The sequence below is a fragment of the Macrosteles quadrilineatus genome, unplaced genomic scaffold (genome assembly GCF_028750875.1).
Source record: "Macrosteles quadrilineatus isolate MER2022 unplaced genomic scaffold, UCM_ALF_1.0 Scaffold_5__1_contigs__length_97177068, whole genome shotgun sequence".
NCBI lineage: Eukaryota > Metazoa > Arthropoda > Insecta > Hemiptera > Cicadellidae > Macrosteles > Macrosteles quadrilineatus.
This window is the reverse complement of record NW_026542598.1, coordinates 84,939,377-84,963,969: the sequence shown is the minus strand read 5'-3', so window position 1 is coordinate 84,963,969 and position 24,593 is coordinate 84,939,377. Positions and strand designations below refer to the sequence as shown.

General features: G+C 36.3%; 1 protein-coding gene across 7 annotated transcripts in view; it reads left to right on the top strand.

The window, feature by feature from the left end:
- Positions 1-2,883: 2,883 nt before the first annotated feature.
- LOC128994726 (zinc finger protein 665-like) overlaps positions 2,884-24,593 on the top strand; it is a 43,035-nt gene continuing 21,325 nt past the window's right edge. For 5 of the 7 annotated variants that reach the window (XR_008490912.1, XM_054419469.1, XM_054419468.1 and 2 more), the window contains exons 1-2: positions 2,884-3,100; positions 15,429-15,495. The gene's annotated coding sequence lies outside the window, so the exon portion shown is untranslated. Of the gene's footprint in view, positions 3,101-15,428; positions 15,496-22,722; positions 22,851-24,593 lie in introns of all 7 variants that reach the window. The other 2 variants (XM_054419466.1, XM_054419464.1) reach the window with 1 other exon arrangement.

Sequence of the window (24,593 nt, the reverse complement as noted above, 5' to 3'; positions counted from 1 at the left end):
GTCCTAAGGGAGTTTGCTTAGTTTTTCTTTTGATAACTCATCTACAGACCAAGACCTTTCTTTGGACACCTCTACCAAGTTTCTACGCCGAGCCGTTCTCTCAAATTAGTGGGGACAAAGTTTCCAATTAAATATTTAGATTCACCCATGTTAATCTTATGGGAGAAACTCCAACATTGATGGCCTGTGGGGAAAAGCCGGAGGACTTTTATTACAGGTATTGGTGAACGGGGTGTCTACACAAAAAATACTTTATTTTGACACGTCGTTTGTAAAAATCCGTCCATTATTAACGGAGGAGTAGTGTTTCGTAGAAATTGCCTTCACGTATTATACATACAAGGATATACTATTATAAAGATGAGGTGGTGTCTGTGTGTTTGTATGAGATAATCTCAAAAACTACTGAACCGACTGGGCTCAAATTGCACACAACTGTAGCTACAGCTCCGAGGATACATATAGAACTATTCCCGCTTCGATATTGTCCTAGGGCTCTGCCCCGTGGGCTTTCAAAAATTTGAGGTGAGAGATTTAAAATTAAATATTGATTGATGGTATCCATGGTAACAAAGAACAAACCTACAAAGCTCAAAAATGTAAACAAGCAGAACTATTAAACTGTCAAATGAATTTTGATTTCACAATGCCACACAGCTGGTTCAAACAAATTAAATACTGCACGAATGTTAGAACAGAGAGGGTAAGGATTATAAATTTAAAATAATGATGTCACTAGCCCTATTGTAAACATTATTTAACATTACTTAAATGGAGCTGTCAAACCATAATATGTTAATGTGATTTCATAAGTATATGATTCTTTCAGTTACTTCATTTGTTTATGTTTATGATCTATTATGAGTCTGTTCTAATATTTGTGAAATGCTGTAATAATGTTTTACTGGGAAAAATTTGTTGTAAAAAAAAATCATTTAGATACCGGTATAGGAACTAATTAATATTCTATAATCATTGCCGTATCAACCTAGGCCTTTATCGTGAGTTTTATGAGGTTTATTTCTTTGAATTATTTTTGTGTAAACCAGTTATATATAATCCCCTGCCGCAGCAAATCTATAGGCTGAGCGAATTTCCATTTGCCTGATTATAATTTCACAAAAATATGTTAGAAAATTACCCATAATTTTCCATATTTATTTATATTTTCCCTTTTTTCTATTTTTTGGTTTCTTTTATTATACCTTTAAATCCATCATTGGTTTTGTATCGTAGGTAGGCCGACCTAAATAAGTATTAACAGTATGAGTTAACAAAAACGTACTATTATCAAGTTAAGTAATACAGTTAAATTTTGTTTCTAAATTAAATGGTAGGAGTGAAACCATTTGGCATTTTCAAAGAACCTATGTGTATCTTTTGCATACTGACCCCGTTGCAAGGCACGGGTATAGCTGCTAGCAAATACGAATAGTAGCGCTGATTTGCAGTAGTAGTTCAGTTCAGTAAATTAACAAGCGACCGGCTGACCGGCACAACTAATTGTGACCAACGGGATTGATTTATTTAGTATCTTATATGCATTAGAAATCATGTACTACCACAAAGTCTTCTTTCTACATCAATTACAATTCCATAATACCCCCACCGCAGCAAACCTTCAGCCAAAGCAAATTTCCATTTGTGTGGCTTTATTTTCAATTCAATCTAATTCAATAACGTTAGGTTTAACGAGTACCTAGGTTTGCTGCCTACAGGGAGGGTAACGAAGTGTGATTTTTAGAAAAATATTATTAGCTTAGTATGAAATAAATAAATTTGCCAAGTTTAAAGAAAATCTATTCATAAACGAGCAATATTACAAAAGTTATCCGACTAAATATTATAAGTAAGAAAGTTTGGATGTATATGGATGTATGGATGGATGGATGGATGGATGGATGGATGGATGGATGTTTGTGACAAGTAAACGCGAAGAATACTAAACCGACAAGGTTGAAATTTGGTATGACGATAGCTGACATTCCCGATTAACATATAGACATATTCTTACCTCAAAAATCCTTTCAGGCTCCGCCCCAATGGCTCTGGCCATGGAGTGTCTCATGTTAACCTTATGAGTATTCATATTTAAAGAAATTAAAGAATTTTGTCAGCCTTTTCAACTGCACAAGTTGGTTCTATGATATTAAATAGCATTAAAAAGTTATAAGGCTTGCCAATAGGGTACAGCACTATTATGTTTTTTGCATTTATGACCACAGCTAATTTGAACCAACTAGCAACAAAAAGTTGTGGTACACAATGAGAACTTTACTTTTTTCCATGGTTTAGGTGCAGTGGTAGAACATTAGGGCTATGGTAGATGTGTGTTACACTATAGGATACCGTATAAATTAAAATACCAAATTGTCTCAAACCGCGTCTTCTCCCATAACTGCAATAAACATTTATACTTATATGCAAACCCCGTACGAAGGACGGGTACTCTGCTAGTTATAGATAAAACTTAGTCTCTTAGCTTTTAACCTACAAAATCAGAGCTATATTGCTTCGGTAGTTTAGGTGTGGTTGAAAGAACTGGGCGCTAGGAGGCAAAACGCGATAATTCCTCGGACGATTCGGTAACGGGGATATTCCCCGCGAGCCGGGTAGATGCAGGGAGACGTCCGCTCAATTACCCACCCGAACCAGTTTTGTCCGGCTCACGCACTGTCCGCCTCACGCACGTCCGGGGGAAACACGGCACCTTTCACAACAACCGTTGAATTTTACAAGTACTAGTGTTAGCCGGAGCGTTTACTCGGCATTTCACAGCGTAAGACGTAACGTTCTTAATAGTGCGCATGCGCAGCACTATTTTTATTCACGGCTGCCTTTATTTTATTTGAGTTCAGTTCAGTTAGTAATTCGTAATTGTCTTGTCCTTGTGAGAGTTTTTCACTTTCGACTCTACCCAGTCATACCCAGTAGCCTATTTTGGATTTGGTTTGGTTTTGTTAGGTATTATTATTTTGTTTGTTTTGTGAAATTGAGAGGTTACGTCACGCTTTGTACTGTACGTGTTCGTACACCCTGAGCTGAAATTATAAGTCAAAAACAGAATTTTCCAAAATATGGATTATGCTTCTATATAAAGGTACCTAATTTTAGCCATTTAAGTATTATCTTTCCTCTGGCACTGTTAAGGTTTACAGTTTGGTCAGCCCAATTATATTATCATTGGTTGTGGAATCCACAATGTGGACAAGGCTGCACTTTACTTGACGTCCTACACTCATTCGAATGAAAATATCGATCGATATATCGATTAATCGATTGCTTCATTCGATATATCGTTTGGTTAGTTAGGTAAGGTTAACCTAACCTAACTAACCAAACGATATATTCATATAGATCATATATATTCATATATATTCATACGATATATTCATTCGATATATCGTTTGGTTAGTTAGGTAAGGTTAACCTAACCTATATCGAATGAAACAATCGAATGAAAATATCGAATCGAAAAAACTATCGAATGAGTGTAGGACGTCAAGTAAAGTGCAGCCGTGGACAGTCTTATTTTTGGACCTTGCCTATGCCTATATAATAGAGGTTGGGTCAAAGGCCTAAAGCCGCGTTTACGCTATAACATCTTGTGTTGTACAATCAAATAACATAGTAATTGGTTTAAACACTTGTGTGAACCTAGCAATTAACTAGTGCACGCGCCCGCTAATATCTATTACTGGCCGTTTTGTGGAAAAATACAGCCACGAGTCGTATGACCGATGATGCCAACATTGAGGACACTTCAACGGACACGACAGTATCAACATCATGTACCTGTATTTTAGTATGCATCTGTTGGCATCATAGTTAATATTGCTCGCGGACGTATTTTTCCGCAATACGGCCGGCAATAGATGTTATCGGGCGCGCGCACAACTTATTGCTGGTTTTACCCCCCCTATATTACTCCCCAGGTACATGATGTTGATACTGTCGTGTCCGTTGAAGTGTCCTCTATCTATTGGCATCATCGTTAATATTGCTCGCGGACGTATTTTTCCGCAATACGGCCGGCAATAGGTGTTATCGGGCGCGCACACAACTTATTGCTGGTTTTACCCCCCCTATATTACTTCCCAGGTACATGATGTTGATACTGTCGTGTCCGTTGAAGTGTCCTCAATCTGTTGGCATCATCGTTAACACTTTGAGTGCCAACGTACGTGGGGGAACCGGACGTTTTTAAAACGAGCCAAAAGTGCCAACGTCCGGCCGACCGGACGTTTTTAGAACGAGCCAAAAGTGCCAACGTCCGGCTGACCGGACGTTTCGTAATGATCGAACAGTTGTCATAACAACCGAATGGATACTCGGATTCTTTTAACCCATATATTAACATTGAGTCGAAAGTTACTAGATGCGATACATCGATTTTCGTTGGTCGAAATATCGAAAATTCGATTTTTACGAAATTTTAACCTAAAAATCGCCAGATCGCGCTCGGCATTTTTAGCGCGACCTTCGGGAAAAATCGTCGGCATTTTTTGAGCGTTACTTTTATTTCTTGCCTGGCACTCTAAGGGTTAATATTGCTTGCGGACGTATTTTTCCGCAATACGGCTGGCAATAGATTTTATCGGGCGCGCGTTCAACTTATTGCTGGTTTTACCCACCCTATATTACTCCCTAGGTACATGATGTTAATATTGTGGTGTCCGTTGAAGTTTTCTCTATCTGTTGGCATCATCGTTAATATTGCTCGCGGACGTATTTTTCCGCAATACGGCCAGCAATAGATTTTATCGGGCGCGCGCATAACTTATTGCTGGTTTTACCCCCCCTATATTACTCCCCAGGTACATGATGTTGATACTGTTGTGTCCGTTGAAGTGTCCTCTATCTGTTGGCATCATCGGTCATATGACTCGTGGCCGTATTTTTCCGCAAAACGGCCAGCAATAGATTTTAGCGGGCGCGTGCACTAGTTATTGCCAGGTTCACACCAATGTTTAAACATGTTTAAAAAAATGCAATGAAAATATTAAGTTAAACAAGTTCTATCTTACAACAAGTGTGATGTACAACCAAAAATCTTATTCTATAACCATGTAGGAAACTGTAGCCTACCCTTTCATACTTGTTTACCAAACATCGGTTCCACTAAACTTATCTGGGCTATAGGCCTAAGTTAGACCAGTTTGCTCCTTCAGTAGCCTAGACAACAGTCGCACTTGCCATTCTTAAAGAGTACAAGTAACTTATTTAAAAATTTGGCAAATATTTACCATCCGGATCAGTCTTCAATTCACCAGCCAACACATCATCATCTCGTTCAAAATCTTGTAACAATTCATTGCCACCGTACTTAGGCTAATACGATGTAAGTACGATGTATGTACTTAAGCCGTGTTTAAAGGGAACATTCGGTAGTAAACATATTTCTTTAAGTTACTTTAGGGGCTTATAACGAATTTTGAAAAAAATTATTTTAGCCTATCTCATTATTTGGCCTGTTTTGAACACTTTTTACATTTGGCACTTTTGGGGCAAACGCCTAATTTATTTCACCCTGAAAATCGCATTTGAAAATTGCCAAAAAAAGTGCTGAAGTTGGAAGTTTTTTTTATACTTTAAATTTGTTTTACTATTACCATAGACTAAGCAACACTAGTAGACTCCTCATCCCATTGTAAATTTTGAAGCTTGTTTTTCGTGTCTAGTTCATGTACGTCCACACTGATCGCTGGGGTAGACAACATTTTGTTTCTGTTATTTTAGGGTTATTTTCATGATTTGTGCTTTACTATTTGGTTATATAACTAGGAGACCAGTTATTGTTTATGATTACATAGTTTTATTTGGTTAAATGAGATTTTAAATGACTGAAATAAGAAGAAACAAATTGTAAACAAAACATAACCTCTACAGTTGGACGTACAGAACTAACAATGAAATTGGCTTCAGCTGTTCCATAGGGATGACAAATCTACTAAGGGAGTATGATTTATCTATGCTATTACTTTAGGACATTTTAATCCCAAATATAATACAATCTAACCTAACCTAACTTAACCTAACCTACCCTAACCTTGGTTTAAAAAAATCTGTCATTTTCGGCATATTGCTTACCTAAGCACGGGTTAGGTCGGGTTGGGTTAGACTAGGTTAAGTTAGGTAAGATTAGCCTATAATTTAGTTTGGTAACTACACTCCTCTTCCAAACTAAATATAATCCAACCTAACCTAACCTGACCTAACACATGCTTAGGTTAGCAATATGCCGAAAATGACTTGAGGTTAGGTTATGTTAGTTTAAGTTGGGTTATGTTAAGTTAGATTAGGTTTTAAAAGTTATATTATAGGTAGGCCTATTTAGTTTGGTAGAGGAGTGGGCCGGGCATTTTTGCAATTTTTTTTTATTTTTCAAACCTGATTTTCTGGATAAAAACTGCAGATGGCAAAAAAGTGCCAGAGGATGTTTAAAATGTCCTAAATAATAGTAAAAACACACTAAAAGTAAGTTAACAAAAATGCAGATTTTTTGCACTTTTTGCAATTTTCAAGCACGATTTTCAGGGTGAAATAGGTAATTTAGGTGTTTGCCCCAAAAGTGCTAAATGTAAAAAGTGTTCAAAATAGGCCGTATAATGAGATAAAATCATTTTTTTCAAAATTCGTAAGAAGCCCCTAAAGTAAACAACTTACTGTACCGAACATTGGTGTGAACCTGGCAATAACTCCAGCCATAAGTAGTGCGCGCGCCCGAAAAAATCTATTGCTGGCCGATTTGCGGCAAAATACGACCGCGTAACATGAAACCGATAGTGTCACCAGATAGAGGACACTTTAACGGAAACGACATTATCAATATCATGTACCTGGGGGATAAGAAAGGGGGGTATTGTTGGGGGGTAAAGTCAGCAATAAGTAGAGGGCGCGCCCGAAAAATCTACTGCTGGCCGATTTGCGGCAAAATACGACCGCGTAACATGAAACCGATAGTGTCACCAGATAGAGGACACTTTAAAGGAAACGACAGTATCAATATCATGTACCTGGGGGATAAGAAAGGGGGGGTAAAGTCAGCCAAAAGTAGTGCGCGCGCCCGAAAAAATCTATTGCCGGCCGTTATTTGGCAAAATACGACCGCGTAACATGAAACTGATAATGTCATCAGATAGAGGAGACTTTAACGGACACGACAGTATCAATATCATGTACCTGGGGTATAAGAAAGGGGGGGTAAAGTCAGCCAGAAGTAGTGCGCGCGCCCGAAAAAATCTATTGCTGGCCGAATTGCGGCAAAATACGGCCGCGTAACATAATACCGATGATGTCACCAGATAGAGGACACTTTAACGGACATGACAGTATCAATATCATGTACCTGGGGGATAAGGAAGGGGGGGTAAAGTCAGCCATAAGTAGTGCGCGCGCCCTCAAAAATCTATTGCTTGCCGATTTGCGGCAAAATACGGCCGCGTATCATAATACCGACTATGTCACCAGATAGAGGACACTTTAACGGACACGACAGTATCAATATCATGTACCTGGGGGATAAGAAAGGGGGGGTAAAGTCAGCCATAAGTAGTGCGCGCGCCCGAAAAAATCTACTGCTGGCCGATTTGCGGCAAAATACGGCCGCGTATCATAATACCGTTATGTCACCAAATAGAGGACACTCTAACGGACACGACAGTATCAATATCATGTACCTGGGGGATAAGAAAGGGTGGGTAAAGTCAGCCATAAGTAGTGCGCGCGCCCTCAAAAATCTATTGCTTGCCGATTTGCGGCAAAATACGGCCGCGTATCATAATACCGTTATGTCACCAGATAGAGGACACTCTAAAGGACACGACAGTATCAATATCATGTACCTGGGGGATAAGAAAGGGTGGGTAAAGTCAGCCAAAACTATTGCGCGCGCCCTCAAAAATCTATTGCTGGCCGATTTGCGGCAAAATACGGCCGCGTATCATAATACCGATTATGTCACCAGATAGAGGATTCAAAGCCGTGACAACTGACAACTTACGACTAGACTGGTTGACGATCCTTTTGTACAGTGTTGCCAATTGCGGGGAAAATCCTCGTTTTTCGAGGATTTCCAGACCCTGCGAGGATTTATGCGAGGATTCAGATTTTGCGAGTATTTTCGAGGATTTTCAGGTAAAGCAACTAGGATTTTTCTGATAATCGAGTATTCTCAGTGCCTGGGTCTCTTTAAAAATATATTGAAAATCCCTCTGAATCTAATCATTGAAAGAACAGTTTCCGCAACTGAAAAAAGTCAATCAATCACTAAATCAACCAATCAAGATCTAAGAACAAGTAGATGAAGAAGAAGACGATGAAATGAGGGTGAACTTAGAACTAACTGCCGAACTGGAAACTGGACTGAGGTGAAGTGAAGTGAAGTAATTCTATGCTCAGCTCCAGCTTTCGCTGTCATGTCAGCTCAGCTGAGCTGCGTGCTATAAGCCTGCAATCATGAAGCGAATATGAATTCGAATTGAACTATTGTTATGAGGATATGACTGGGACCGATGTGTATTTAACAACAAACTACCCTACCTTTTTTAGCTTTTTCAAAAAATACGTACCTAGGTGTCGTCCTCATCTGAATGATTTATAATTTAATTTTTAAAGCTAATAACTAATATATTATTATTAATGAAGGTTATATTAAGTATGATATAATTTATAAAGTATTTTTTTCAGGTAGCGTATAAACACAGGGTTTTTTTCTTATTTAGGCGGCCGTGATTTAATATTACCTTGAGTGAATTATTATACCCTAAAATAAAAAATAAAAAAAATTTTATAATTTGTTAAAGAATTTCGACGTTACAAATAAACCAAGACCAACTACAAGTACAAGTACTTATTCAGATTTGACAAAGAGTCAGGGTTCAGGGATGGAAAACCTACTTTTACCATTGATTATAATGCATGCGTTAAATCATAGATAAATATAATTCCATTGTGTTGGTTGGTCTATGGCTAGACCACACTCATACTATTTAACAAAACCCATAATTTTTAAAGTACAATAGGTTACGCATCTATGTTTGGTTATTTGCACCTCTAGTAAAAAAAGAAAACGTGGAAACGTATATTATCATGTAAATATGGGGAAATTTCAAATTATTTTAATCTTTGATGCTAACGAGGATTTTGCGAGTAATTTTAGAATCCTTGCGAGGAAAATCGAGGATTTCCGTCGTTTCGTGCGGGGAAAATCAAAGAGGTTGGTTGGCAACACTGCTTTTGTATCACCAACTTTTAGGCCTATAATCCTATTATGCGCAGCCACTCAAGTCGCGCAGATTTTTTCGGGCGCGCGCACTACTTATTGCTGACTTTACCCCCCCTTTCTTATCCGCCAGGTACATGATATTGATACTGTCGTGTCCGTTAAAGTGTCCTCTATCTGGTGACATTATCGGTTTCATGTTACGCGGTCGTATTTTGCCGCAAAACGGCCGGCAATAGGTTTTTTCGGGCAAGCCCACTACTTATTGATGACTTTACCCCCCTTTCTTATCCCCCAGGTACATGATATTCATACTGACGTGTCCTTTAAAGTGTCCTCTATCTGGTGACATCATCGGTATTATGTTACGCGGTCGTATTTTTACCGCAAAACGGCCGGCAATAGGTTTTTTCGGGCAAGCCCACTACTTATTGCTGATTTTACCCCCTCTTTCTTATCCGCCAGATACATGATATTGATACTGTCGTGTCCGTTAAAGTGTCCTCTATCTGGTGACATCATCGGTATTATGATACGCGGCCGTATTTTGCCGCAAATCGGCCAGCAATAGATTATTGAGGGCGCGCGCTCTACTTATTGCTGACTTTACCCCCTCTTTCTTATCCGCCAGGTACATGATATTGATACTATCGTGTCCGTTAAAGTGTCCTCTATCTGGTGATATCATCGGTATTATGATACGCGGCCGTATTTGGCTGCAAATCAGTCATTAATAGATTTTTGAGGGCGCGCGCACTACTTATTGCTAATTTTACCCCCTCTTTCTTATGTAATTTTACTCTCTCTTTTCCACTACTTATGGCTGGAGTTATTGCCAGGTTCACACAAGTGTACCGAACATTCATTTTTATCAATAATTTGTATATATACTTAAGGCTACCTATCGATATTTAATTTTTTGATCCGAAATATCGGTATTAACAAATTTAAACATACAATACAACACAACACAACTACAACTGCAATAAATAAATACCGTTCAGTATCAACAAACAATTTAAAAATATTATATTGAAATGAAACTGTTTTAAACTAAGTTAACTTAACTTAGGCCTAACTTAATCTAAGTTTAACATAGCCTAACTAACTTTTACCAGTACATCACACGCTGCGATTCCAACTGAAGCCATCTTATACTGGAGCTAAACTTTTCAACGCCTTGCCCACCGAATTGAAGAGAACCTCCCCTAATATGTTCAAGAGAAGACTCTCCGAATGGCTAAGTTACTCCTGCATCCATTTTACAAAATGAGTGAATTCATGGACTATCAGAACTTTGAATTGTAAATTAAGATCTTAGGTTTCATTTTATTAGACTATATGTATTCTGACTCCATTGATAATCTTGAAGATTGTACAACAAAGATTCTCTCTTTCTCTCTCTCTAACCAAACTTTCTGTAACATTTCAGAAGTTTGATGTTCCCCGCATGTGTTTTCTGTTATAAAGTGGAATTTTAAAATGCTACACCAAGTATGGTTGGATATGTTAGGTTAGTTTAGAATAGTTTCATTTCTTAATCCATATTTCATTGTCAATTAATTTGTAATGTAGGCTAAATGTGTTTGAAGATAAAAACAAAGGATAATGGATTGACAAGGAAAATTAAAATATCGATACATATACCGAAAAAGATACCGGTATCGATAATAATGAATGTTCCCCTTAACAGGAAAGTAGCCTTAGTTACCCACTTGTTTGTGAAACAAATGTTTCTAAATCAAAAGTTTACAACAAATAGTACACCATTCTTTTATTTTTTTGGGAACATAATCACCATTCCCAAGAACACAAGGTCAGTCGCGGGAGACTGACTGGCGCCGAGGGCCCGGTGGTCGATAGGTCGGGGGTAGTGTGTAAGTGTTGTAAACATCTTGGAAGTACAGAAACATACAGGTTCCAAAACAAATGTTTCCTAATGTTTTGAACACCCTTTGATCTTTAAGCCGCGTTTACACCTCAGTTTGAAACACGAGTTGCAAACAGATATTGCAAACATCTCTAAAAACGCACAAAACATTTCGCTCTTGCAAACAGTTTTTCAGTGTTTGCAACAGAAATTTTTGTTTCCACCTGAATTTGGCAAAGATCAAAGGGAGTTGCAAACTTTTGTTTGCAACACCGGTTTCGGTCACTATGTGCCGTTGAAACACAAAACATAAACATTTCCCCACCATCCCCTACACTGCCACCTCCACTCTCACTCACGTGATCACTCGCACCACCCTGTGTCTCGACTCAAGTGTCATAAACCTGTCTGGACTGCTAATAGTTCTCTCGTGCGTGTTGTGAGTGATCAGTGGTGAGTGACAATGGAAAATTTAATGAATGAGATGGAGTGGGTAGATGACAATATTCTAAAGTTAACTATCGTGTACAGAGAGCAACAAGTCCTGTGCAACCAAACTATTTCCGATTACAAAAATAAAAACTTGAAAAACTATGTATGGAATGACATTTCATTCAAAATGACATCCTCGACACTTGACATCCTCTGAAGGACTGATCCCAGGAACCAGAACATAGGCGAGTCATAATCAAAGTCGAAAGTGTTTCAAACATTTTCATGAAACATGGAAATAAAACCATGAAATAAAAGTTCCAAACTTCTATTATTGAAACTACTGTTTGAATCTGCTGTTTGCAACTTTTTGTTTGAAACTTCGGTGTAAACGCGGCTTTACCGACAACTCAACTGGAGGGAAACAAAATTTTTGTTGTAAAAACTGTTTCCAACATCAAAATGTTACTGTTCAAAAAGTAATGTTTCTTGGGATTTTAAGAACATTCGTTGTAAACACGTGTTAGCCTACTAACTCCGGTGTAAACGGGGCTTAAGTTAGCTCGTAGTGAAGGACGTACCCTACCCAAAAGTGATGCCTTGCACTTTTCTTTCTAGCACAGGAAATCACAAGCACTTGCCGCCAACAACTATGTACAACAATAGTTGTATAAAGACAAGGTCATGTCAAGTTAAACATGTTTGACAATTTGGCGCACACAACTTGCTGTAAACGACAACAATAGTTTTATAAACATGAGGTAAAAATAAAGCAAAAGTTTAACTTACCGGTACATGTTTGACAATCAAAAGTTTAAAACAAGTTGTATAAACCTTCCAAAAGACCGATAGTTCCCATTAGTTTTTTAGCTCAATAGGCCCTTAGTAATATTTATTTACATTAAATAGCAATAAAAAATTCTATCACATATTTAAAGCAATGACTTGGCTAACTAGCGCACAAGATCTGTAGGAATTTGTGTGCAACGAAAATACTGCTATTCTTATGGGGGAAAATCTCCCACGTGGAAACCACAGCACCAGCATATTTAGGCCTATTGCAATAAGGGGTTAAGTTATTGCATTAGGCCTACACTACAACTAACAACTAAGTTGATAAAATAAAGTGTAAATTTTTGTGAAAAGCTTTAAAGTATATACATGTTGGGGTAAACAACAGTGAGTTCTCGGTCAACCATAGTCGACACTGGTCTGTGGTGAAGGCAACATGTTGGTAGTGAACGTGTTAAGCTAAATGTTGTTCTTGTTCATAGCCTCATAGGTGCAGTGTGTGTGCTGGTGTCTTAACTGCATTTACTCCTGGTAGCCTGATGTGCTAATGGGGATAAGTGATGATTAAGTCTCTAATATTTATAAAAAAACAATGTGACATTGTGGTTTCACCAATTAATCAACATTTGTATAAGTTATTTAATTCTCACGCTTTTATTACAATCAAATAAAGGCCTTAAAGTTAAAACTTCCCTCTTCTTCTCCAAGGCCGCGCGCACATCTGACAACTCTAGCGGAAGCACGGGGCGGCACGGAGAATTATTCTTGTGGAGGGGATGCACAGTACTTTATCTAGTTCAGTCATAGTTTACAGAGTGTGTACGGGACTTTATGTTCCTTGGAGTGAAATTTTGTGTATAATGACTGAGTCAAGTTTAGATGAAGAAAATGTTTTCTTATTTTGCTTGCTCCAAGCAGAGACAGAAGAGAAACGTCGGAGGCGCATTTGGGTGCATGAAATTAATCAGAAAAGACATAATACGGAGAATTCCACCATCTGTTAAGTGACCTGTTAAGAGGATGAAAGAAAATTCTTCCAATATTTCCATTTGTCAACAGAAAGGTTTTATGAACTTCACGATATGTTTAAATAAGAAATAAGGAAGGAATGTACAAAATATTGTCAATCAATTTCAATTCAATTCAATTTTAGGTTAAAATTTGGTACTTTCCTGTTAAAGGGAACATTCATTATTATCGATAATTTTTAATCGATATATCGATATTTTTCTTTCCCTTTACGATCCGTTACAAATTGACAACTATCTTGTTTAGGCTAAGATCAAGTCTATTATGGATTAAAACTGTTCTAAGCTAACCTAACATAACCAACCAAACTTGCTGTACCATTTTAAAAATTCCGTTTGATTACAGAAAAGGCATGTGGGGAATATTAAACGGAATTTTTAAATGTTACAGCAAATTTGGTTAGTTTTGTTAGGTTGGTTTGGAACAGTTTCATTTCAATATTTTTTTATACTGAACAATATTTATTTATCATAGTTGTCAGCTGATAGGTTTCAATTGGTTAATATCGATATATCGATTGAAAATCATTGATAATAATGAATGTTCCCTATAACAGGAAAGTACCTAAAATTTTTTAGGTGGATTCATAGTACACTTACGTTTTATCACTACTTTTGTTTTAACTTTCGTGTTTGTTATGTAGGTTCTTACTTTTGTACAAATTTCTTAAATACGTATTTATTAGCGAATTTCCCTATAGGGAAGTAGCTATTACTGTAGGTCTTATGGTAAGACCTAGGCCCGGGACCGATTTACTTTTTCATTTTGATGTCCCCAGAGGCCAAAAACACAATTTGTTAAAATTTATATATATATATATATATATTTATATATATATATATATATTTATATATATATATGTGTGTGTGTCCGTCGGGACGATAACTTGTCTGATTTTGATAAAATTTGGTTTGAAGGTGTAAGGCGGGATAAACTTGAATGAGTTAGCGTTTTATGGGGTAAAAACGGGGTTTTCTAATTTTTTACCCTTAAAACACAAAATTTATCAATTTTTCTCCAGACCTTTTATAAAGAGCTTAAAAAAAACAAATAATTTAGTATATCAAACAGTGTTTGTACAGTGAATGGTTATGGAGAAAATTCAAAAAAATTTTAATTTAAAATTCCCATGTTATTCTTATAGAGCACATTGTAAAATGTTGTAGTTGGCTTGTTTATGGATATATTTTGATCAAACTTGGCGGATTTATTTATTTCGTACTAAGCTATTGATATTTTAATAAAAAACACACTTTATTAGTTTCCCTGTAGCAGCTAACCTAGGTACTTGTTAAGCATTAATAATAGAGGTTGGTTGTTAATTTAATAGATTAATTGAAAATCACTCCAGGCAAATGGAAATTCGCTTAGTTGGCAGGTTTGCTGCAGCGGGAGCATTTAAATATATATACCATTATTTTAAAACAGCCTAATGAGTGAGTTATATTTGTTCACTACCTTCTCAAGATTTTGTATGATTGACTAAAATTGAATAGCGTCGAAATCATTAATCTCATGTAAAAGGTCAATAATGCCAAATTGAAATGCCAAGTCTACAAACTTCACTGCCACGTGCCGGGTTGCTAGCGAGACTGCAGACTAGACTGTTAGTGTACTTCGCACCCGAAAATGCCTGAAGGGCTCACGGGACTTTCCAACAACACCTGAAAGAGCAGCAGACGAGGGGCAGACGCTGTTTCCGCGCCTCTACCCCGCACCCAACTGGCAACTCAACGGAGGCGTTGCAAAAAAGAGGAAGAACTTCTCCACCGAATTCTCACTGCTGGATTCGAGGATAAGTTCTATTTCCACGCCATGTCACGCCACCCGCTGTGTTGCTAGGTGGGCGTCAGCCTATAAGATAACATGGCAGGGATACGTGATAACTTTTTTCCACCGCGTCGCGCCGTGCCGCGCCGCGTCACCCACTGGGTTGCAAGGTAGGAGCCTAGCTTAGTAACAAGGCTAAGTTCCATAACATGATTTACAGACAAAATTGTAAGTCCCTTTATCTATAAGCCTGTGATAAGTATTTTGCTTAGAATGTACTCTTAAAAGTTATTAACAGAAATGTATTTACAGGTCACAAGATTACCTATTGAGTAGGAGTTCTCAGTGCTACATCTTTCATTGATTAGGCCTAAAACAGGTAAATTATAGGTGTATTACAGTAAATCCTTACTAACTTGTCAATCAGTGGACCCAGAGGTTGTGGGTTGTCAAGTTATCAAGAACATAGACATTTTTAATGGGTTTCAATAAATAAATACTTAACGGACTAATTTTTACATTAGCGAATTTCCCATATAGGAAATAAGCAATTATCGTAGGTCTCATGGTAAGACCAAGACCCACGACCGATTTTACTTTTTCGTTTTGAGGTCCCCAGAGGCCAAAAACACCATCCGTTCAAATTTATATATATATATATATATACTAGCTGTACCCGCGGGCTTTGCCCCGTTTAACTTCACAAGTGAGCTCGTTCGCATGGCTCAATCACGTCCTGGTTGAAGTTCGTTCGCATGGCTCAATCACGTCCTGGTTGAAGTTCGTTTGCTACGCTCACTCACCTTTGGGTTGGAGCTCTTTCTCTCCGCTCACTTGCCTTCAGGTTAGCTCGTTTGCTACGCTAACTTGCTTCCAGGTTAAAGTTCGTTCGCTACGCTCACTCACCTTTTGGTTGCAAATTGGCTGTAGTCATAAATTTAAAAAAATAATAGTGCTGCACGCTGTTGGTAATCCTTGTAACTTTAATGCTATTGAACATCATAGAACAGAACCAACTTGTTTAATTGAAATTGCTGTTAAGAAATTCCTTTTAAATATGAAAAATCATAAGGTTAACATGGGAAACTCCAGAGCCACTGGGGCGGAGCCCGAAAGCCCGATCAGAATAAAAACTACTAAGTTTTCCTATTTAATGCCCAAAGAATCGGTGTACCGAATTTCAGCCTCCTAGGGAAATGGGAAGTGGGAGAATTAGTGATGAGTGAGTGAGTGAGTGTGTGAGTCAGTCAGTGAGGGCTTTGCCTTTTATATATTTAGATATATATCTATATAAATAAAATTAGAGTTTTGTCTGTACATTGCTCAAAATTATAAATTTTTAGATTATTTTTCCGTTTTATACATTTAAGAAGCAACAACAAGTCTCATCTCTATTTCTGTCTGTCGGTCTGTCTGTTACGGCCCAAGAGGCATTTTACGCAGCCTTCTCCTGAAAAACGAGAGTACCTATCATGATCCAAATCATTTTAATGTATTCACTGGATTGGTGAGATTGTCTTTAACCGTTAAAATATGGCTTCACTATTTTTTGAATAAAATGACGGATGTTTAAAAACCCGATTTCGTGCGATTTTTGTCAAGTTTTCTCCTAATATGTCCATCACATAATCATCTATGAAATAACGAACAGGTGTTCGGATCAAGATTATTTTTTCTAGCTGTCACTGATATGTTTACATTAAATGTTGTTTACAAATACCGCAAAGATTTTTAATAACGTTTTGAAAGCAAAATCCAAACCAAGTGAGATTAAAAACGATTTTCCTTACATAAAGGATTTAATTATTTGAAAGTTCAATAATGTGTATTGTAACCGTAAATGAAATTAGAGATTCTTTGTGTATAAAATTGTTCTGAAGTTTTGATAACCGGGAAAAAGACCTTGAATCAGTGTTTTATAGGGCTGGGAACTTACATTTATAAAATCATCGTCGCCAATAGCTTACTAACTAGGTTTTCACTCATTGACGGCGTTTCAATTGCGGTTGTGTGAAGTGTAAAGTGAAAAATCATAACTGCAGTGGATGATTGTAACAGAGGTTTGCCGGTTTACGGATGATGCTAAACTCGCTTTTCCAATGTGTCACTTTCGGTTTCTACTCACCGCTATGTGCTGCAATCGCTGGACCATACAGCCAATAAGCCCATAGACTGTATCTTGGGTACGTAGGCCTACCCAATTATTCATGACAACCTATTCGACGACGATCCTTGATGCCGGTACTTTCCCTACAATGCATGGCCTACCTACTTAGGAAATCAAATTAAAAACGTAAAAAAACACAACATTGTGTGATTTTTTTCACATTTCCTTCTTATGTTAACTACATATACGAAACATAGTTTAGTGAATACGCAATTATTTTAAATAACAAAAAGCTGTTTGGATGAGGTTGTTTTGTTCAAACTGTCACCAAAATGTTTACATTAAAAGTTGTTTACAAATAATCCAATTAATGGGAAATAACTTTGATTTTCGATAACTTTTTGTCAGAAAATCCAAAACCAAGAGAGATCAATAGCCTCGGAACTGGATTAACGCATTTAATTGGTCGGATGTACTATAGTTCTTAACTGTAAACGTTGGTTTTTGGTACTGGTTTTTTCCTTAGAACCGGTGGTATCAACAAGAATAATGTTTACGTACCAACAAATCTACAAATTAGTTATCGTTAGTGTTGTACCTTATTTATTACAGTAGTATTCAATTTAACTGATGTCTTACTGTAAAAGTTTTGCTTTTTCTTCATATGTCATTATAGGTTTATATATAATAGTTTTGCCAGCACATCTGAAAATATGCAAACCAACTGCTGTTCTTTATATAATAAGGTTTCAACTGACTACTATAAGATCCCCGTGCGTAGAACGGGCACACAGCTAGTATATATATATATCCGTTACCGTGATAACTCAAGAAAAAATTATCGTATTGTGATGAAATTTGGTACAAACGTGTAAACCTACGTTTATTCAAACGAGTTTGCGAACCAGCATGATTGGACTATGGGAACGGGGGTTTATGGGGGGTTTTATGGGGTAAAAATGGATTTTTCCTATTTTCAACCCCAAAAACAACAGATTTTGAATTTATTTTTAAACTATTTTGTAGAGCTTAAAAAATTAATAATTTAGTATATTGAAGTGCTGTTGAATGCCAAATGGTCACAGAGAACACTCTGCCACCCTCCATGTTTAGTCATTTCACTTTCTTTTTTTTGTCTGAGCACATTTTGCTGTTATAGTTAATAGTTATTTCAAGGGGAGTATTTCATTTGGTCCAAAATCGTTTGGTCCACAAATTGTAAAACAGTTCGTTTGGTCCAAAATCGTTTGGTCCAACACTTGTAAAACAGTTCGTTTGGTCCAAAATCGTTTTATGATCCAGATGGGGAGTATTTCATTTGGTCCAAAATCGTTTGGTCCAAAATCGTTTGGTCCACAAGTTTTAAAACAGTTCGTTTGGTCCAAAATCGTTTGGTCCACAAGTTTTAAAACAGTTCGTTTGGTCCAAAATCGTTTGGTCCAAAAGTACAGGCAAAACCAGAATTACAATTGTGTATTGTGGAGTAAACTTATGAAATAGACTGTACGTTTCACTGTGGACCATTCGATCGGGTCGTTTTATCCAAAACTCTAATACGAGTTCGTTTGGTCCAAAAGTATGAACTATTGCGTCCCTCACATAGAAGGCGTTCAAATAATCGCCGTCACGTCGTCAACCCAACCGCCTGCCTTCCGAGGCCTATTATTTGTTGTTTTGTGATATGTTTCTAAATAATATATATGTTTGCATTTCTAAACACGTACATATACATATATTTATTTATATATAATGTGTTTGTGTAATGTTTACTTTTTATCCCCAGTCAATCTTAAAACAACGCGTTTTAATTCCCTAGATTTGTGGATAAATATTGACTTTGCTTCGAGTTTGCATTTAATGTTAAACAGATGGTTTATTTTTTAATCTTACTAATATTATAAATCTGAAAGTTTGTGAGTTTGTGTGTGTGTGTTTGTGTGTGTGTGTGTGTTGCTCAATCACGCATAAACTACTGGACGGATTGGGCTTAAATTTGGCATGATGATAGCTCACATTCCCGATTAATATTAAAGCATATTATTATCCCAAAAATCCTTTCGGGCTCCGCCCCAGTGGCTCTACTGGCTCAGATGCTACTGCAAACCATCTGTCAAGATATAGGTAATACTGTAATTTAAGGTTTCTGTGTTTGGATGTTATTAGACACGATAAGAACACAATGAACTTCTTCTGCAGATGAACAATCTGTTGGTTACGAGAAATATAAGCCGAATTAATAAATGCCACAATTCAAGCGCATTAAATTGACTCTGGTCTGAGAAACTGTTTATAGTATGGTGTTTGGGCCTTTTTGATGTCACCATCTGGGTAAGTAACTTTGAGAGATCAATGATTTTTGTTGCTGAGTAGCGCCAGTAAACATGCGCATCACTTCTTTAGTTGAATAACATTCACTGACTCCATTGTGTATTCTTTCACTAAGCTGAATGAATGCATCAAAGTAAACTCTCTAAAAGTATGTAGTAAACTGGAATTTAGGATTAATAACTTTCTATAACTTATCATGCATTTATTCATAAAATTATTACAAGTTTAATCCAGTTACTGAAAACCACTATTATTTAAAAAAAAATATGGGCAACGTGCCTGAATGTTTGTCTCAGACAATTATGCATATCACAAAGAGTAGACCTATAATTGATGTACCTTAATGATATGTCTATTATAAATAAAAGTAGCCTATTTAACATTCATTTTCAAGACTGTAAAAGCCTTCTGCACTTTTATTATTCTGTATCGTATTACATAATGGGAAATTGTCCAATGATTAAATACACATGTATAACAATAATCTCGTGATGATCTGTCAGTATTGAATAATAAGACAAAATATCGGCAAAAGTAGTCAAAAAGGCAGACACCAACCAGTACAATAGATATAACATAATGCAATAAGAAATGATTGAAAGAGTTACTGTAATATTAAGATTATATAACTGTTCGTAATGGAACGTTATATTGCTAAACATGACATTATACAGAAGAACACCAATTTTAAAATAAGAAAATAAGATCCTTATATATAATTCTGTAAGACAAAATTTTTACCAGGAAATTGTGGACATCCAGAAAATATGAGTAGGCTAATTAATGTAATTTTCATGTTCTATTTTAACCTTTTGATTAAGAATTATAGACAACCATGATCAATAGTAAACACTCCATTGTAAATAGGTACCGGTACAACAATACAAATTAAGGTGTATGATAAACATTTAAAACACGTTGGTCCACTGAACACTCTGTATATTAGAAGGTCGCCAAATGTGATAAAAACTGTTAATTTATAAGATTTCCAACCGTATGATACACTATTGAGCTTTAAGTTTGTTTATGTACGCTTTGGTGGTTTGAATACAACAAAACATGGCGTCTTTAACGTTAAAAACATAGAAAGTCAACATGTTTAAAGCAAAAATTGTATTAATATTATTATTGTATACGACGGCGGATATTTGAACGCCTTCAATGTGAGGGACGCAATAGTTTATACTTTGGACCAAACGAACTCGTATTAATGTGTTGGACCAAACGATTTTGGACCAAACGAACTGTTTTACAACTGTTGGACCAAACGATTTTGGACCAAATGAACGGCAATATAAACGTACAGTATATTTCATAAGTTTACTCTACAATGCAACATTTTACTTCTAGTTTGGCCTGTACTTTTGGACCAAACGATTTTGGACCAAACGAACGTGTTTTTAACTGTTGGACCAAACGATTTTGGACCAAACGAACGAGTTTTTAACTGTTGGACCAAACGATTTTGGACCAAACAAACGGCAATATAAACTGTGGACCAAACGACTTTGGACCAAATGAAATTGGATAAAACGATTTTGGACCAAACGAACGAGTTTTTAACTGTTGGACCAAACGATTTTGGACCAAACGAACGGCAATATAAACTGTGGACCAAACGACTTTGGACCATTTGAAGATGATCCATTTCAAGCTCGTTCACTAGTTTCAAAGTGTTAGGTGGATGTATTCTACCGTACTTAATAGCTTAAATTTTTAGTTTTTAGCGAATTTCCCCTATAGGGAATAAGCTATTACCGTAGTACTCATGGTAAGACCTGGACCCGGGACCAATTTACTTTTTCGTTTTGAGGTCCCTAGAGGCCAAAAACACCATCCGTTCACATTCATATATATATACATATATATATATAAAATTAATTATATAAAATTGCGAAATACAAAATTACAAAATTAATTATATATATATATATTTTGTTATTGTATACATCAATGAGGGCTACTTTAAATGTTACTAAGCAAATCAAAATACCACAGTACCCTAAAAACATTTTATTTTATATTACTTACATGTTTCGGACATTAATGCCATGATCACAGTATAGTATATAACCTATTGGTTTCTTTTATTTACAAACATTATTAGATATTTCTTATTAAAGAACAGGTGATAATTTTATATTAAGGGAAGGAGGTGTTTTCTTTAAGATGTATAATTTCATTGAATATTACGTTTTGATTTTGAATTTGTGTCAAGTTTAGTAAATTGTCTTTGTCATTAATATGGTGAGTATAAATATAAAAGTCTTCCTTTGTATTCATTTTTTCACCTTTATTTTCAATATCCAGAATGTGCATATTTTTATTCATTTTTGAGTATGTATGGTCGGTCTGAAGTATATGTTCGGCATATGAGGATTTTTGTGTTGTCATATTGTTTGATCTGATTGCCTGTATATGCTCTTTGTATCTGACTTCAAATGTTCGACCTGTTTGACCAATATAGTATTTTTCACAGTTGTTACATGATAATTTGTAAATTCCTGATTTCTTATATACATTTGGTGGGTTGGGTATCGGATTTGTTCTTTTTTGTATTATGTTGAAAGCGTTATTCCTTGTTTTATAACTTAGTTTAAATTTTGAGTTCGGTAATGTCTTTCTTAAGGTTTTGTTTAAGGATGAGCTGAATGGAATACATATAAATTCTTTCTTTACGTTTTCTTGTTCTTCTACTTTCATTCTTTTTGTTTTTTCATTTTTTATTAAGTTTTCAATCATTTTTTCTTTGTATCCATTTGTTCCTGCAATTCTTTTTATAGTTTTCTTTTCTATTTCAAAGTTGTCTTTAGACATTGGTATGTTAAGTAGTCTAAATACCATTGATTTGAATGTAGAAATTTTGTGTTGCCAAGGATGGTTTGACTCAAATGGAATGATTAGGTCAGTTTGGGTAGGTTTCCTATATATATTGAAATTATGTCGATCATTTTCTTTAGTAATTGTTATGTCTAAGAAATTTATCTTCTTTTCTTGTGTCTCCATCGTAAATTTAATTGTTGGGGAGATAGAATTTAAGTATTTAAAAAAATCTTGACATGAGTCTTTATTGCCGTTGTATAAGCATAATATATCATCGACATATCTATACCAATAGATTATATCTTTTTTAAATGGATTTTCGTTGTTTATGATTTTTGATGATTCTAGATGCTGCATATATATGTTTGCTAGAATACCAGAAAGTGGAGAACCCATAGCCAATCCTTCTAATTGTTTGAAAATTTTTTGAAACCACACTAACTATACTGTGATCATGGCATTAATGTCCGAAACATGTAAGTAATATAAAATAAAATGTTTTTAGGGTACTGTGGTATTTTGATTTGCTTAGTAATATATATATTTATATGTATACTAGCAGAGTACCCGTCCTTCGTACGGGGTTGGCATATAAGTATAAAATGCTTATTGCAGTTATGGGTGAGGACATGGTTTAAGAAAGTTTGGTTCTTTTGTTCTACCACTGCCCCTGAACCATAGAAAAAAGTAAAGGTCTCATTGTGTACCACAGCTTTTTGTTGCTAGTTGGTTCAAATTAGCTGTTGTCATAAATGCAAAAAAATAATTGTGCTGCACCCTGTAGGTCAGTGTTTCCCAACCTTTTTCTTTTCAGGGCACACTAACTAGAACACGTTTGTAGTCACGGCACACTTGTCTACAATATATCGTTGGTTAAAATTACATTTAGTAAGAGCATAAAAAATATAAAACTCACATTTGTTATCTAACATATGTACATTATTGAGTGTTTAGTAAGTGGGAAGTTTTAAATAATAATAAAACATTGAGCTTGATTAAAATTTTGTATGAATTTACCAATAAGGAGTGAGAAATATTTAATAAACCCTGGTTTCAGTTCTAGTGGGAAACTTGTGCTTGACGTTTGTTCATTAAATTTTCTTTCTTGATCAAAATTTTTTCAACTACCGGTACTTAAAATTTTGCGACACACCTACAGAGTCCTACCGGCACACTGGTTGGGAAACACTGCTGTAGGTAAACCTTAAAACATGTTAATGCTATTTAATATCATAGAACAAACTTGTACAGGGTGAAATTCTTTAATTTACTTTGGATATATTCTTAAATAACTTCTTGATCACTGATCAGCATTGTACGTGTTATTAAATTTACGGAAAGTAAATGAAAGATACGTCTTATAACACTTAAAAATATATTTACACTTATACTGTTACTCACAAGATGGTAAACATACAAAAAAGATGGCAAGTGGTGATCGATTTTGATTGGACACTCCAATCATCATCAGACCCAATAGGCGAGCAAAAATCATCCGATTTTGATGAAATTTGGTACAAACGAGTAAACCTACATTTATTCGAACGAGTTCGCGAACCAGCATGATCAGACTATGGGAACAGTGGTTTATGGGGGGTTTTGTGGGTAAAAAATTGGTTTTTCCCATTTTTGACCCTAAAATCTTAAAATTTAGCAATTTCTTTCCAAACTATTTTGTAGAGCCCCTAGCTACTTCGGCCTTATGGCCTATTGTAGCACCCTTAAGTTCATTCTGACAGCCCTAGACTTCTGATGTAGCCCAGGAGCTGAAAGACACCCAGATTCCTCATCTCTGTAGGTTTCAAGTGCAGCCTTCCCAGAAATGTGAACCTTCTTTGGGCCAGCGCTGGTCAGTCCAGCCATAAGTGTTCAGAGGTTTCCACCTCATTTTCGCAGAACCTGCATTGGTCTGTCTGTGACCTCCCTATGGTTCTGAGATGTTTCCTAATAGGTCCGTGCCCGGTTAGCAGCCCTATTAGTAATCTAATGTCCCCCTTCCTTAGGCTCATCACGCCTTTCCAGTCTTTCTGTATTTTTGTTCAATTGACCAAATAAAGAATCTTGTATCTTGTACCTTGTAATCTTGTATCTTGTATCTTTCATTGTGGGGTCAATTAAAGTTTTAGACGTCCTCAATCCTGGGTTGTTTCTCCAGGCATCCGCCTTTTGAGCCTTGACCCAGCCTCGGAATTTGGCTACTCCTGAGCTTATTGGGGTGC